This window comes from Pongo pygmaeus, chromosome 1, assembly GCF_028885625.2.
Source record: "Pongo pygmaeus isolate AG05252 chromosome 1, NHGRI_mPonPyg2-v2.0_pri, whole genome shotgun sequence".
NCBI lineage: Eukaryota > Metazoa > Chordata > Mammalia > Primates > Hominidae > Pongo > Pongo pygmaeus.
In genome coordinates, this window is record NC_072373.2 from 135,008,622 (window position 1) to 135,020,700 (window position 12,079).

General features: G+C 41.9%; 1 protein-coding gene across 3 annotated transcripts in view; it reads right to left on the reverse strand.

The window, feature by feature from the left end:
- TLCD4 (TLC domain containing 4) overlaps window positions 1-5,756 on the reverse strand; it is a 178,809-nt gene extending 173,053 nt beyond the window's left edge. For all 3 annotated transcript variants that reach the window (XM_054485780.1, XM_054485813.1, XM_054485761.1), the window contains exon 1: window positions 5,553-5,756. The gene's annotated coding sequence lies outside the window, so the exon portion shown is untranslated. The remainder of the gene's footprint in view (window positions 1-5,552) is intronic.
- Between the last annotated feature and the right edge of the window lie 6,323 nt (window positions 5,757-12,079).

A 12,079-nucleotide genomic window follows, 5' to 3' on the forward strand; every position in this document is an offset into this window, starting at 1 on the left:
GTCTCAACCTCCCAAGTACCTGGGAATACAGGCATGCACCACCACGCCTGGCTAATTTTGTATTTTTAGTAGGCACAGGGTTTCTCCATGTTGGTCAGGCTGGTCTAGAACTCCCGAACTCAGATGATCCACCCGCCTCGGCCTCCCAAAGTGCTGGGATTACAGGCGTGAGCCACGGCGCCCAGCCTCTTTCCTGGTTATTTGATAAAATTCCTAGGGAGGGGGTCTTAAGATAATTGCATTTCTTTTGTAAAGAAACTTCACTAGTCAGATAAGGAAATTCCAGAGACAGAGTCCCTCCCTGTGCTTCAGAAAGAAAGAGGATCCCAGAGACAAAGGGCAGGGAAAGGTCAGAGAGAGACCTTGGTTCTGAGTCTTATTTCCGAAGCCTTTCAATTTTCTTTAATTCAAGGTACTAGGCATGCCAAAGTACCATATTCCAGGGAATTGTTTTCTAAGCCCCAACAGAGTCCAAAAGACTAGGGTTGTCCACAGTTCTTCTACTGCCCAGGGTTGTCCACAGTTCTTCTACTGCCCAGGGTTGTCCACAGTTCTTCTACTGCCCAGCATACATATAGTGCACATCTTGGCTGGGCACAGTGGCTCATGCCTGTAATCCAGACCTTTGGGAGGCTGAGGTGGGAGGATCTCTTGAGGCCAGGAGTTTGAGACCAGCCTGGGCAACATGGTGAGACCCTGTCTCTACAAAAAAAATTTTTTTAAAGATTAGCCAGGCTGGGCAACATGGTGAGACCACGTCTCTACAAAAAAATTTTTTTTAAAGATTAGCCAGGCTGGGCAACATGGTGAGACCATGTCTCTACAAGAAAATAAAATAAAATAATATAAAATATTAGCAAAGCATGTTGGCATGCACATGTAGTCATAGCTACTCAGAGGGCTGAGGTGGGAGGACCACTTGAGCCCAGGAGTTCAAGGCTGCAGTAAGCTATAATCATGCTACTGCTCTCCAACCTGGGTAAGAGAGAAGAAGAACCGTCTCAAAAAAGAAAAGAAAAGAAAAGAAGTGCATCTTGAACAGCTGGAAAAACAGAGTGCTCTGTATCTTAGGTTGGAAAAGTTTTCTCAAAGTTCAGAACTTCTCTTGAATGTGTTGGTTAAAACTTAGAATAATGAGACCTTGGGGCCTCCAGAGATAGTACCCTCTATCTCCACTCTCACAGTCAGTAACTGCCACTGTTGCATGAGATAGACAGCTTGTTCCCTGGAGAGTCAGGGGTCCACATTGGGTGTAGAGATGAAGAAGGACCAGAAAACACCTTAGCCACAGCTGGAGTTTGAGCAAAGCCCTACCCTTTCAGAACATCAACTGAGGTGGAAGGGGTCAATAAACGAATACATCTGAAGAAGCATATGAATCAGCAACAGTAAATCTTATAAACTTCAGGCACCTTTGTTTGGCAGACTAAACTCAAATATTCAACCGCCCCCTCCCCCACCTTCCATTCTAAACTTCCGCAAGAAGAGACTCAGAGTCAACAAATTCTAAAGTTGGCTCTAATTCTTCAAAGTGGTAGAGAAAGCAGGAATCTCTTGTTCTTATATAATAAAGCCAAAATTCCTTTAAGAAAAAAATATTATTTCACAGAGAAAGGATTAGATTTTGTTGTCTCTGAGGAAATTGAATACAGCGAGTGCTTACATTCTAAGTGACATAGCTCACTTCTCACATTGGTAGGAGAATTCAACCACCATTGGCAGATTCACCGTCAACCTTATTCATGGGGCTTGAGCTCACAGTCCTCTGAAACCCCCAGTTACTGATGTACTCACTCAGATGAAGTCTTAGGCATTGTGATATAGAAGAATAAACCGAGATGAAATGTCTACATCTTTTGGTGGGAAGTGCTTGAATATTTCTGAAGGAGGTAGACAAGGCCACCAGAATGAGGTTTGGAAGAAAGAAATTCAAGGAGAGAAGGCATCAGGGGAGTAAAGAGAATGGTTCTCCTTGTGAGGCCTAAGTCTGGAAGATCCTCCCTCTTGAGTGGTTCCTCAACCCTTTTAGAAAGATCAGTGGAGAGCCACCTAGTGGTAGCTGACAGGGAAGGTTGGCCAAGATAGGACAAACCTAATATGCCCCATTTATTTGCAAGCTTTATCAGAGAAAAGATCTGTTCCTGTTAGTTTTCAACCAAGCTCTCAGACACTCTTTGGGTCAGTATGTTGTAGAGGTACCCAGCATGCACAGGACAGTGTCATTCTAGGGCAAGTCTGTGTCAATATATGACTTCTGAGTCATTGGGAGGGCCATGCTTCCTCCATATGCTGACAGGAACATCCATATAATTCACCAAGAATAGGCTGCCTGACTGCATGTTCAGAATGATCACCTCTCAACATCTGAAATATAACTTTGCTCTGTGCTCAGTAGAAGGCTTCAGTTCCAAGACATAGTCCAACTGCGTAAAAATAGAATGGGAGTGGAAAGGCACTCTGGCAAAGAGATAAAAGGTGTGGTTTAAAGACTGGAGTGCCATTTTAATGTGGCTGGACTGTCTGGCAGTTTAAAGGAGTTTTGCTGAGCCAGACTGATTGAGGAAGGGTTTGATTGATTTTTGCTTTTATTTTTTAATGGGAAAGACTTGAGCTAGTTTTATAGGCTAAGGGTAAAGACCCAGTGAGACAGAGTCAGTGGTTCAAGATTCAGGAAAGGATAAATGATGTAGGAAACTGACCATAAAAGGGTTTGTTTCGATTATTAGCATCTTTTCAGAAAGGGAAATTAGAGATTCTTCTACATTTCTAAGTTAAGACACAGTTATTCCACAGTTCCATATGCAAATATTAATCCAGTATTACAAAGTGTGAAGACTTTCTCAGGTTCATTTAGGTTATATTTCAACTTATCCCAAACAAATATAAGCAGTAAAGAGCCCACTGGAGTGATGGTTTAGAGGAGATGGGAATCTTAGGCTTGCGAAATAGCTAAGTCACTTGGGATTTATATCAAAAAAGTCTGTCAGTAAATTAACAAACCTGTTTTGTTAACAAATTGAGAAGGTATTCATGAAGATTCATCAGCCTAATGTTGACGAAAGATGAACAGGATATTAAATAAATCATGGAAATGCTGAAAAGAAACCAGGTTAAGAGGCATAGCTAGAGCTGTCTCTCTACTGTTGTAAAGTGTTATTGGTTATTTGCACAAAACTTCCAAGAGAAAATAATATTAACCTTTAAGTAGCATATCCGTAATTTTCATTTTGCTGTCTCCTCCTTCTTACTGTAAAATATGTGTTGTTAAATACATTCCCTTAAGCAACATCACTATATTCCTGAAGTCACTAGATGGCCACGGTACACCCACAGGAAGTTAAGTCAAATCACCAGCAGTGTTCATTTAACATGGTAAAACCTCCATTTCCTCACCTACAAAATGGGGATAATAATAGTACTTAAGACCATAGGATGGTTGTGAGAGGTGGTTGAGAAAGTACATACATGCTTACTAAATGGTAGGCAGCATGTGTTATTATCCATATGATTTTCACAGTAGGTTTGCCATGCTTTTTCTTCATATAAAGTTAAGGAATAATGAATACATAAAAATTGAAGAGACACAATTTGTGTGTTTCTATCAAAAACAAAAAGCTCTGTGGCAGCACAAAATAATTTGAGAAAAAAGGGCAATGTACACAATGAAGGAGAAAATAAAAACGTAATGAGGATGCCAGACACAGGCTTTGTGGGGAGGGAGGACTTGCTGAGGAGAAAATTAATTTAGTAGATTTCAAAAACAAGCAATGTTTATAGTGCAGAAACATAATTGCCTTTACTTTACTTATAGGTCAAAAACAGAAAAAACGGTCACTTTGAAAATTAAAGAAGCTGCTATTATTGTGGGTGTCATTAATAAACATTATAATGTGGTATGAATGATGCTTCCCATGATAGTCTGGGAATGTACTTTTAAATAATATTTTCATGTTTTGTTAAATTTGGAACTGATGGGGCATTTGGGGTGTACAAAGTTAGGGCAAGGGATTTATAAACATGTCTGAAGATGTATCTGGGATAAATCAACAAAGTGAAAAAGAGAAAGAATACAATTGTGGTGTCTTAGTAATTTCACTAAATTCATCTTAAACAAGGCTTGAGTCTATCTATCTATCTATCTATCTATCTATCTATCTATCTATCTGTCTATCGAGAGAGAATCCTTTTTGAATGTACCTGGAGAAAAAGCAAGAAAAAGGAAAAGCAATCCTTGACAGAAATGTTAAAAAAACCACTTAAAAAATCATTTTCCTTCTATTTAATTGTATAAATGAAAAATTAGACATAGTAAATAATATTTCTGTCTTGTTTTATTTAATATATAGCACAGTAGCCGGTATAAATATAAAATTTTTTTTCTTTCATTCTTTTATTATTTTTTTTTGAGACGGAGTCTCACTCTGTGGCCCAGGATGGAGTGCAGTGGCGCAATCTCGGCTCACTGCAACCTCCGCCTCCTGGGTTCACGCCACTCTCCTGTCTCAGCCTCCTGAGTAGCTGGGACTGCAGGCACCCGCCACCACGCCCAGCTAATTTTTTGTATTTTTAGTAGAGACGGGGTTTCACCGTGTTAGCCAGGATAGTCTTGATCTCCTGACCTCGTGATCCACCCGCCTCGGCCTCCCAAAGTGCTGGGATTACAGCCGTAAGCCACCACGCCCAGCTGTTTTTGTTTTTGTTGTTGTTGTTGTTTTTGTTTTGTTTTGTTTTGTTTTTTAAGACAGAGTCTTACTCTGTCACCCAGGCTGGAGGGCAGTGGTGCCATCTCTGATCACTGCAACCTCTGCCTCCCAGGTTCAAGTGATTCTCATGCTTCAGCCACCCTAGTAGCTGGGACTACAGGCATGCAGTACCACGCCCAGCTAATTTTTGTATTTTTAGTAAAGACAGGGTTTCACTATGTTGGCCAGCTGGTCTTGAACTCCTGGCCTCAAGTGATGCCCGCCTCGGCCTCACAAAGTGCTGGGATTATAGACATGAGCCAGTGCACCCAGCCTGCAATAAATAGTTTTAATGATAATGGAGAAGATACAAGTGTGGGCTATAGAGTCAGATTGACTATGATTAAACCCTGACTCTACCAATTCCTGGCTTTGTAACCCAGAGCAAATGATATGATCTCTCTGTACCTCAATGTCCTCATTTGTCAAATGGGTATCAGAAGTGTCTAATTAGCTAATCCATGTTTGGAGTACCTGGCATATAATAAATACACAATGAATGCCCATTATGGTAAGTATTAAATAGTTGCCTTAGCCTTCAAGGGCTAGCATTCAAAGAGTCCTAGGTAGTGGCTTCATCCAGGAAAAGGTTGTGACTCAAATATATATTAGTATATTTAAAAAGGAAAAAAAAATCTTGACTATAACTAAGATTATTTGGGTTGTACTGGGACAATTTTTATCACCCATCCTGCCCAATCTTCTAGATGATCTTTAACAGTAAAGTGTATAACCATCACTCCTGGTGGTCACATGTTCCCAGTTCTGTCTCTGACCCAGACTAAGAAATCCCGTCCAGCTTTATCCTACCTTGTCATGGACAGGCATGATGCTGACCAAAGTGGTGTCCCTGGTTGTTGCATAAAAGCTTCATTCTTTTTTATCTATACTTTTCTACCCTTATTAAGATTGACGATGGTTGAACTCTGGTGGGAAGGGACCTAGCTGCCAGGATCCCTAGCAGCCCACACTCCCAGGCAGCCCATAAAAGAACTGGTTGAATGACTTTTCTCCAGGAGGCCCTGTCAAGAGGCATGCAGTTTATACAGTCAGGCTCATTGTTAAGTCACTGCTTGGGTGTTAACTGTTATTACCTTACCACTGTACACCCAGTGCCTAGCTTAGTGTGCAGCATTTAATAGATATGAACTGAACTAAAATGAATTGAAAGCCTGCCTACATTCCTATTTACTTAAATCCTCAGAAGCCTCTCAGATCATCCATTATCATTCTAATTCCTATCTCTATGGTTCCCCCAATCTGACCCAACCTCTGTTCCACACCACCCTTCAAAGCCTTTCACAGCACCTTTTGGGCATCCTGACATATAACCTGCAAATTTTCCCTCTATCTTAAGCTTCTCTTTGAATGTCTTCTTCACTTCCCTTCTTAAGCTGAAGGCTTGCTCTCTCACACTTCCCCAGTATGTCTCTCAAATAGAAGCCTTTTGTTTCTCACTCCCACAGGAGTTGGGGAGGGCATCCCTCTTTCTCTCTATTGTTGCTTCCACACCATTCTCCTCCTTCTTTCAAAACTCCGGTTCCTTTAAAGTTCTTGCCATGTAGTTGTATCACCTTGAATCAGTCAGTATCTGTATCCCCAATAGCATACAGATGGCACACTTGTATCAGGTTAATCTGAGGATGAGTTATAAAGGGGTTATTTACAAAGGTGTGAATGTGGTAGGGAAAGCACAAGGGATGGTGGAGTAACCTAGGGCTAGTAACAGTGGAGCTGGTACCACCCCCTAGATCTGAAGGAACAAAGAAAGGAAATGTGGGGACCCTGAAGAAAATATATGTATAGAAAAGGCCATATCGAAAATAGCAGAGACCTTCAGTTCAGGGACACAGCATTCCCTCCATCAGATCTTCTGCTGAAAGTCCTCACTGGCCAATCTCAACAAGAATCAGAGGGCAAGGAAACCTGTTGATTTAGTCCCTAAGTCTCAGCTAACATGGAACTGAGTGAAGTGGGAAAGCATGGAGAATGAATCTGGAGAGACAGATGGAAGATATCCAGCTCATACCGAATGATCTTTTTAATTGCTACCACTCTCCAATTTTTTACTCTTTGAACACATGAGCACCTAGCTAATTATTTTCCTCTCTACCCCTCAGTGATTTCAGGATCCAGTGATATTTTTCATCCATTCCCAATGATACTCTAAATACTGCTACCGGTAATAACACAACATTCACTTCAAACATTCCACTCTCTGACCACCATCTCTTATGTCTACAGTTCACTTACTCTAGTTCTTTCATTGCAATTTTTCAATCTTCTGGGGGCCTCCGATCCACAGATCTTACTACCATGCTACTATTCATCCACTCCCCCACCCCCACCGTCTTGTCTTCATTTTCCACTAGGATTACATGAAATTCCACAGACCTCACTCCCTTGAAGAGCATCTTCTCTCTCCTTTGTATTTACCCATCAATGCTCCAACTCTAGTCAACTGTCTTGGTATGTTTTGTGCTACTATAACAGAATAACTGAGACTGGGTAATTTATAATGAACAGAAATTTATTCCTCATGGTTCTGGAGGCTGGGAAGTACAAAATCCAAGGCTGGCATCTGGTGATGGCCTTTTTACTGCATCATTCTATGGCAGAAGGCAGAAGGGCAAAAGAACACAAAGAGAGCAAGAGATGGAAATTGCAGCATCAAGCCCTTTCATAATGGCACTATTCTATTCATAAGGGTGGAGCCCTCGTGAACTAAACACCTCCCATTAGGCCCCACCGCCCAACAAAGTTCCACTGGAGGTTAAATTTCAAACACATGCTTTTTGGAGGACACAGTCAAACCATAGCACCAACTATCTGCCTTTTCCACTGGGGGGAAAATACATAAAATTATTCTGACTGGTTTCTCATTACATTTGCTATCACAAGCCTCAAATGGGCATTATAATCTGCCCAGAAATCCTACACTGGTCCTGGTGAGTGTGTCAATTACTCTTTAAGATGATTATTTCATACCTTGTCTTTCTTCAAGCTTCCCACACTGTACACTCTCCACATTCTCATTGACTCACCACAAATTCTACAAACATCCCTATATCTGCATTCATCCCTGTTCTCCATTCTGTTATGATGCAATGAGGGTCGTTCCCCCTATCAAGGTCCAACCTCCCCACTTGTGCTGCAGGTTCCAAACCATTCCATCTTTTAAAGATACTTGTTCCTGTGCTCATTCTTTTTCCCTCCTGCACCAATTTTCCTCTACCGGCTCTTTTTAACATCAATATGTCAATTAACTCCCATCTTAAAAAACAAGGTTCCTCAATTCCAAATGCTCCTCCATCTCCCATCCAATTTATCCATTCCCCTCCAAGAAAAACTTGCAATAACTGGAGACTGTTTTTTTTTTCTTTTTCATGTCCCATTCTTTCTTCTCATTTTCATCTGCCTTCCCTCACTACCTTATTTAGATCTCCAGTGACTAACCTGTTCCCAAGATGTCTGATCCCACCTATCAACAGCATGTGACATAGCTGACTGCACTCTCATTCTTCAATTATTTTCCTTTCTTGGTTTTTGGGGACACCATTCTTTGCTAATTTTCCTCTTATCACCCCTTTTCTTTTCCATCTTCTTTGCTGGCTCAATTTCCTCTACTAGACCTCTGAATGTCAGTGACTCCAGACTCTTCTCTATCCTGCACTGTCCAATACAGTAGCCACTAGCCACATGTGTCTATTTAAATTTAAAATAAATTTAAAATAATTTAAATGAAATAAAACTCATTTCCTCAATCACACTAGCCATATTTCAATTGCTTAGAAGGTACATGTGGATAGTATACAACATGGATACAAAACACTTACATCATTGTAGAAAGTTCTATTTGATAGGACTGACCTCAACTCTTCTTTGGTGATCTCACCCAGTCCAATAGCTTTAAATACCATCTATACGCTAATGAATTCTAAATTTATACCACTAGATCTGACCCAAGCTTCAGGTCTGCACATAAAACTGCCTATCTGACATAACCACTTGGATGTCTAGCAGGTTATTCAAACTAAAGTCAAAAACAGACTACTTCATTTTCATCCTCTCCTACCCTTCCCCTACCCACAAAAGCTTGTTTCTCCTTCAGTCTGTCTATTCTTAGCATATAATACCACCTAACCAGTTTTGAATCAAAAAATCTAGGAGTCATCTGGATTCCTCCTTGTTTTTTAATCCCCGATATCTAATCCCTTAACAAGTTTTATTGACTCTACCCATAAAATGTATATCAAATCTGACCTCTTCTCCCTCCACTGTTATCTCCCTAGTCCAAAGTTTTTGCCTGGACCACTGTCTTATTTATATGACATCCCCTGCACCTAAAACAGTGTCTGGCACATAGCAGATGCTTATTAAATATGTTCAATAAATTAACATGTACAATCCTACAGAAAAGTACAAAATTATCTGAACTTCTAAAATAACATTAAAAATATGCATGAGTAATATTTGCTGTAGAAACTTTGGGAAATAGATTTAAGAAGAGAATAAAAATTGGCCAGGTGCGGTGGCTCATGCCTGTAATCCCAGCACTTTGGGAGGCCGAGGCAGGCAGATCATGAGGTCAGGAGTTCGAGCCCAGCCTGGCCAACATAGTGAAACCCCATCTCTACTAAAAATACAAAAAATTAGCCGGATGTGGTGGCAGGCGCCTATAATCCCAGCTACTAGGGAGGCTGAGCCAGGAGAATGGCTTGAATCCGGGAGGTGGAGGTTGCAGTGAGCTGAGATCAAGCCTTTGCACTCCAGCCTGGGCGATCCCAGCACTTTGGGAAGCTGAGGTGGGTGGATTGCCTGAGTTCACGAGTTTGAGACCAGCCTGAGCAATGTGGTAAAACCCTGACTCTACAAAAAATACAAAAATTAGCCGTGAATGGTGGCACACACCTGTAGTCCCAGTTACTCGGGACACTGAGGTGAGAGCATCTCCTGAGCCCAGGGAGCTTGAGGCTGCAGTGAGCTGACAGCGTACCACTGCATGCCAGCCTGGGTGACAGAGTGAGACCCTGTCTCAGAAAAAAAAAAAAATCACCTCCCAGACATGCTTTACTTATGATTGGTTATAGACCACATATCGTTATTCATTTAGTCAACTATTAACATAGTTTTCATGCTTTTTGCAGCACTATAATTTACTTCCATGAATCTGTTAAATGCATTGTCAGCACAACTCATCTTCCCAAGAGAAATTTTAATTGTTGCTTCTTCTCGCTCAGTCTTAACTTTCCTGATTAATCCACTATAGCTTTTTTTTTTTGAGACAGAGTTTCGATCTTGTTGCCCAGGCTGGAGTGCAATGGCACAATCTCAGCTCACTGCAACCTCCCCGTCCCGGGTTCATGCAATTCTCCTGCCTCAGCCTCCTGAGTAGCTGGGATTACAGGCATGCGACACCACGCCCGGCTAATTTTGTATTTTTAGTAGAGACGGGGTTTCTCCATGTTGGTCAGGCTGGTCTCAAACTCCCGATCTCAGGTGATCCACCCTCCTCAGCCTCCCAAAGTGCTGGGATTACAGGCATGAGCCACCGTGCCCAGCCTTTCTTTTTATTTATTTTTTTTGAGACAGGGTCTCTGTCACCCAGGCTGGAGTGCAGTAGCACAAATATGGCTCACTGCAGCCTTGATCTCTTGGGTTTAAGCAATCCTCCCACCCCAGCCTCCTGAGTAGCTGGGACTACAGGCACACACCACCATCATGCCTGGCTAATTTTTAAATTTTTTATAGAGATAGGGTCTCAAACTCTGAGGTTCAAGTGATCCTCCTGCCTTGGCCTCCTAGATTGCTGAGATTACAGGCATGAGCCATCATGCCTGGCTCACTACAGCTTCTTGACTTCTTGATTATCTATACATTCTGTGTCTGTCACAGCCCAGGACTTTGCTTACCCAGGTGACATTTTTGGCAGGAATTCTCAACTATGTTCCTGTCCCTGCCTGCTACCTAGCTGCTCCCTGCAGTTCTCAACTTTCTTGGCAGGAAAACTGAAGAGTTTTATGATCACTTTAATTCAGAATAATTCAACCAATAAGTCCAAACAATGTCTGGTACCCCACCCTCTTTGATTCTCTGCATTTCCTGGCAAGCCCCCAATGTTTGATTGCTTCCATTCATTCCAGCTACATGCCAAGTGTGGTCAAACTGATATTTCCTACAGATATAGGTAATTATAATAGTGAGGGGAAGAAGTAATGGGAAATGCAAGGGTGTCCTCCAAGTATTAAATCTACCTTAATATAGAGCTTGGGGCCTGGAGCTAAGTAATTATCATATGCCTGACATTTTCATTGCATGTGTCAGTTTACAAAGCTGTTTCAGACACATCATCATCACAGCAATCTAGATGCTATTGTGTGCCCACCCAACAACCCTCCCTGCAGCTTCCTCCTCACTGAGAGAATGCCTATTTTGTTCAGTACCCACCCTCCATCCAACAGCCATATATTACAGGTGAGTTGTAGGTCATCCTCCTCCCACCTCCACCAGCTTTGAAGTCGCTTTCCTTTTATGCTGGGAAAGTGATATAAGTATGGCCAAAAGGAGTGAAAGAAAGTCTGCTGTGAGGGGTTCTAGAATAAGTTTCCTTGCCTTAAAAAAATAAAAAATAAAGCAGGCCGGGCACCATGGCTCACCCGTATAATCCCAGCACTTTGGGAGGCTGAGGCTGGCGGATCATGAGGTCAGGTTCAAGACCAACCTGACCAACATGGTGAAACCCCGTCTCTACTAAAAATACAAAAATTAGCTGGGTGTGGTGGCGCATGCCTGTAGTCCCAGTTACTTGGGAGGCTGAGGCAGGCGAATCGCTTGAATCCGGGAGGTGGAGGTTGCAGTGAGCCGAGACCGTGCCACTGCACTCCAGATTGTGCAACAGAGCAAGACTGGGGGGAGGGGCAAAAAAGACCCGACAAGATAACCTCTTTTTTGGCTATGGAGATTGCCCTGTTGGATGTAACCATCCACACATCCCATTCTGGGACCACTACTGTCTTAAGTATGAGGTAAGACTGTTTCAGGTTGAAGACATTATTAGGAATGGCAGAGTGGGCATATACAAGTAAATGATATTCTTTGTATTATCCTCGAGCTGTTTTTCATACTACACCAAAGCCCCTACCTCTGGACTTCCAACTATGCATTTGTAAGCCCAGAGAATTCTGATTCCATTAAAATTTGAGGGACACTGACTTCTAAGTCCACAACTATGAACTTTCTCCACCCTTACTAGCTAAGCAGCCTTAGGCAAATTATTTAACTTTTATGGAATCTACTTCTTTGTCTGTAAAAAGGGAAATAATATCCACTTTAAGGTC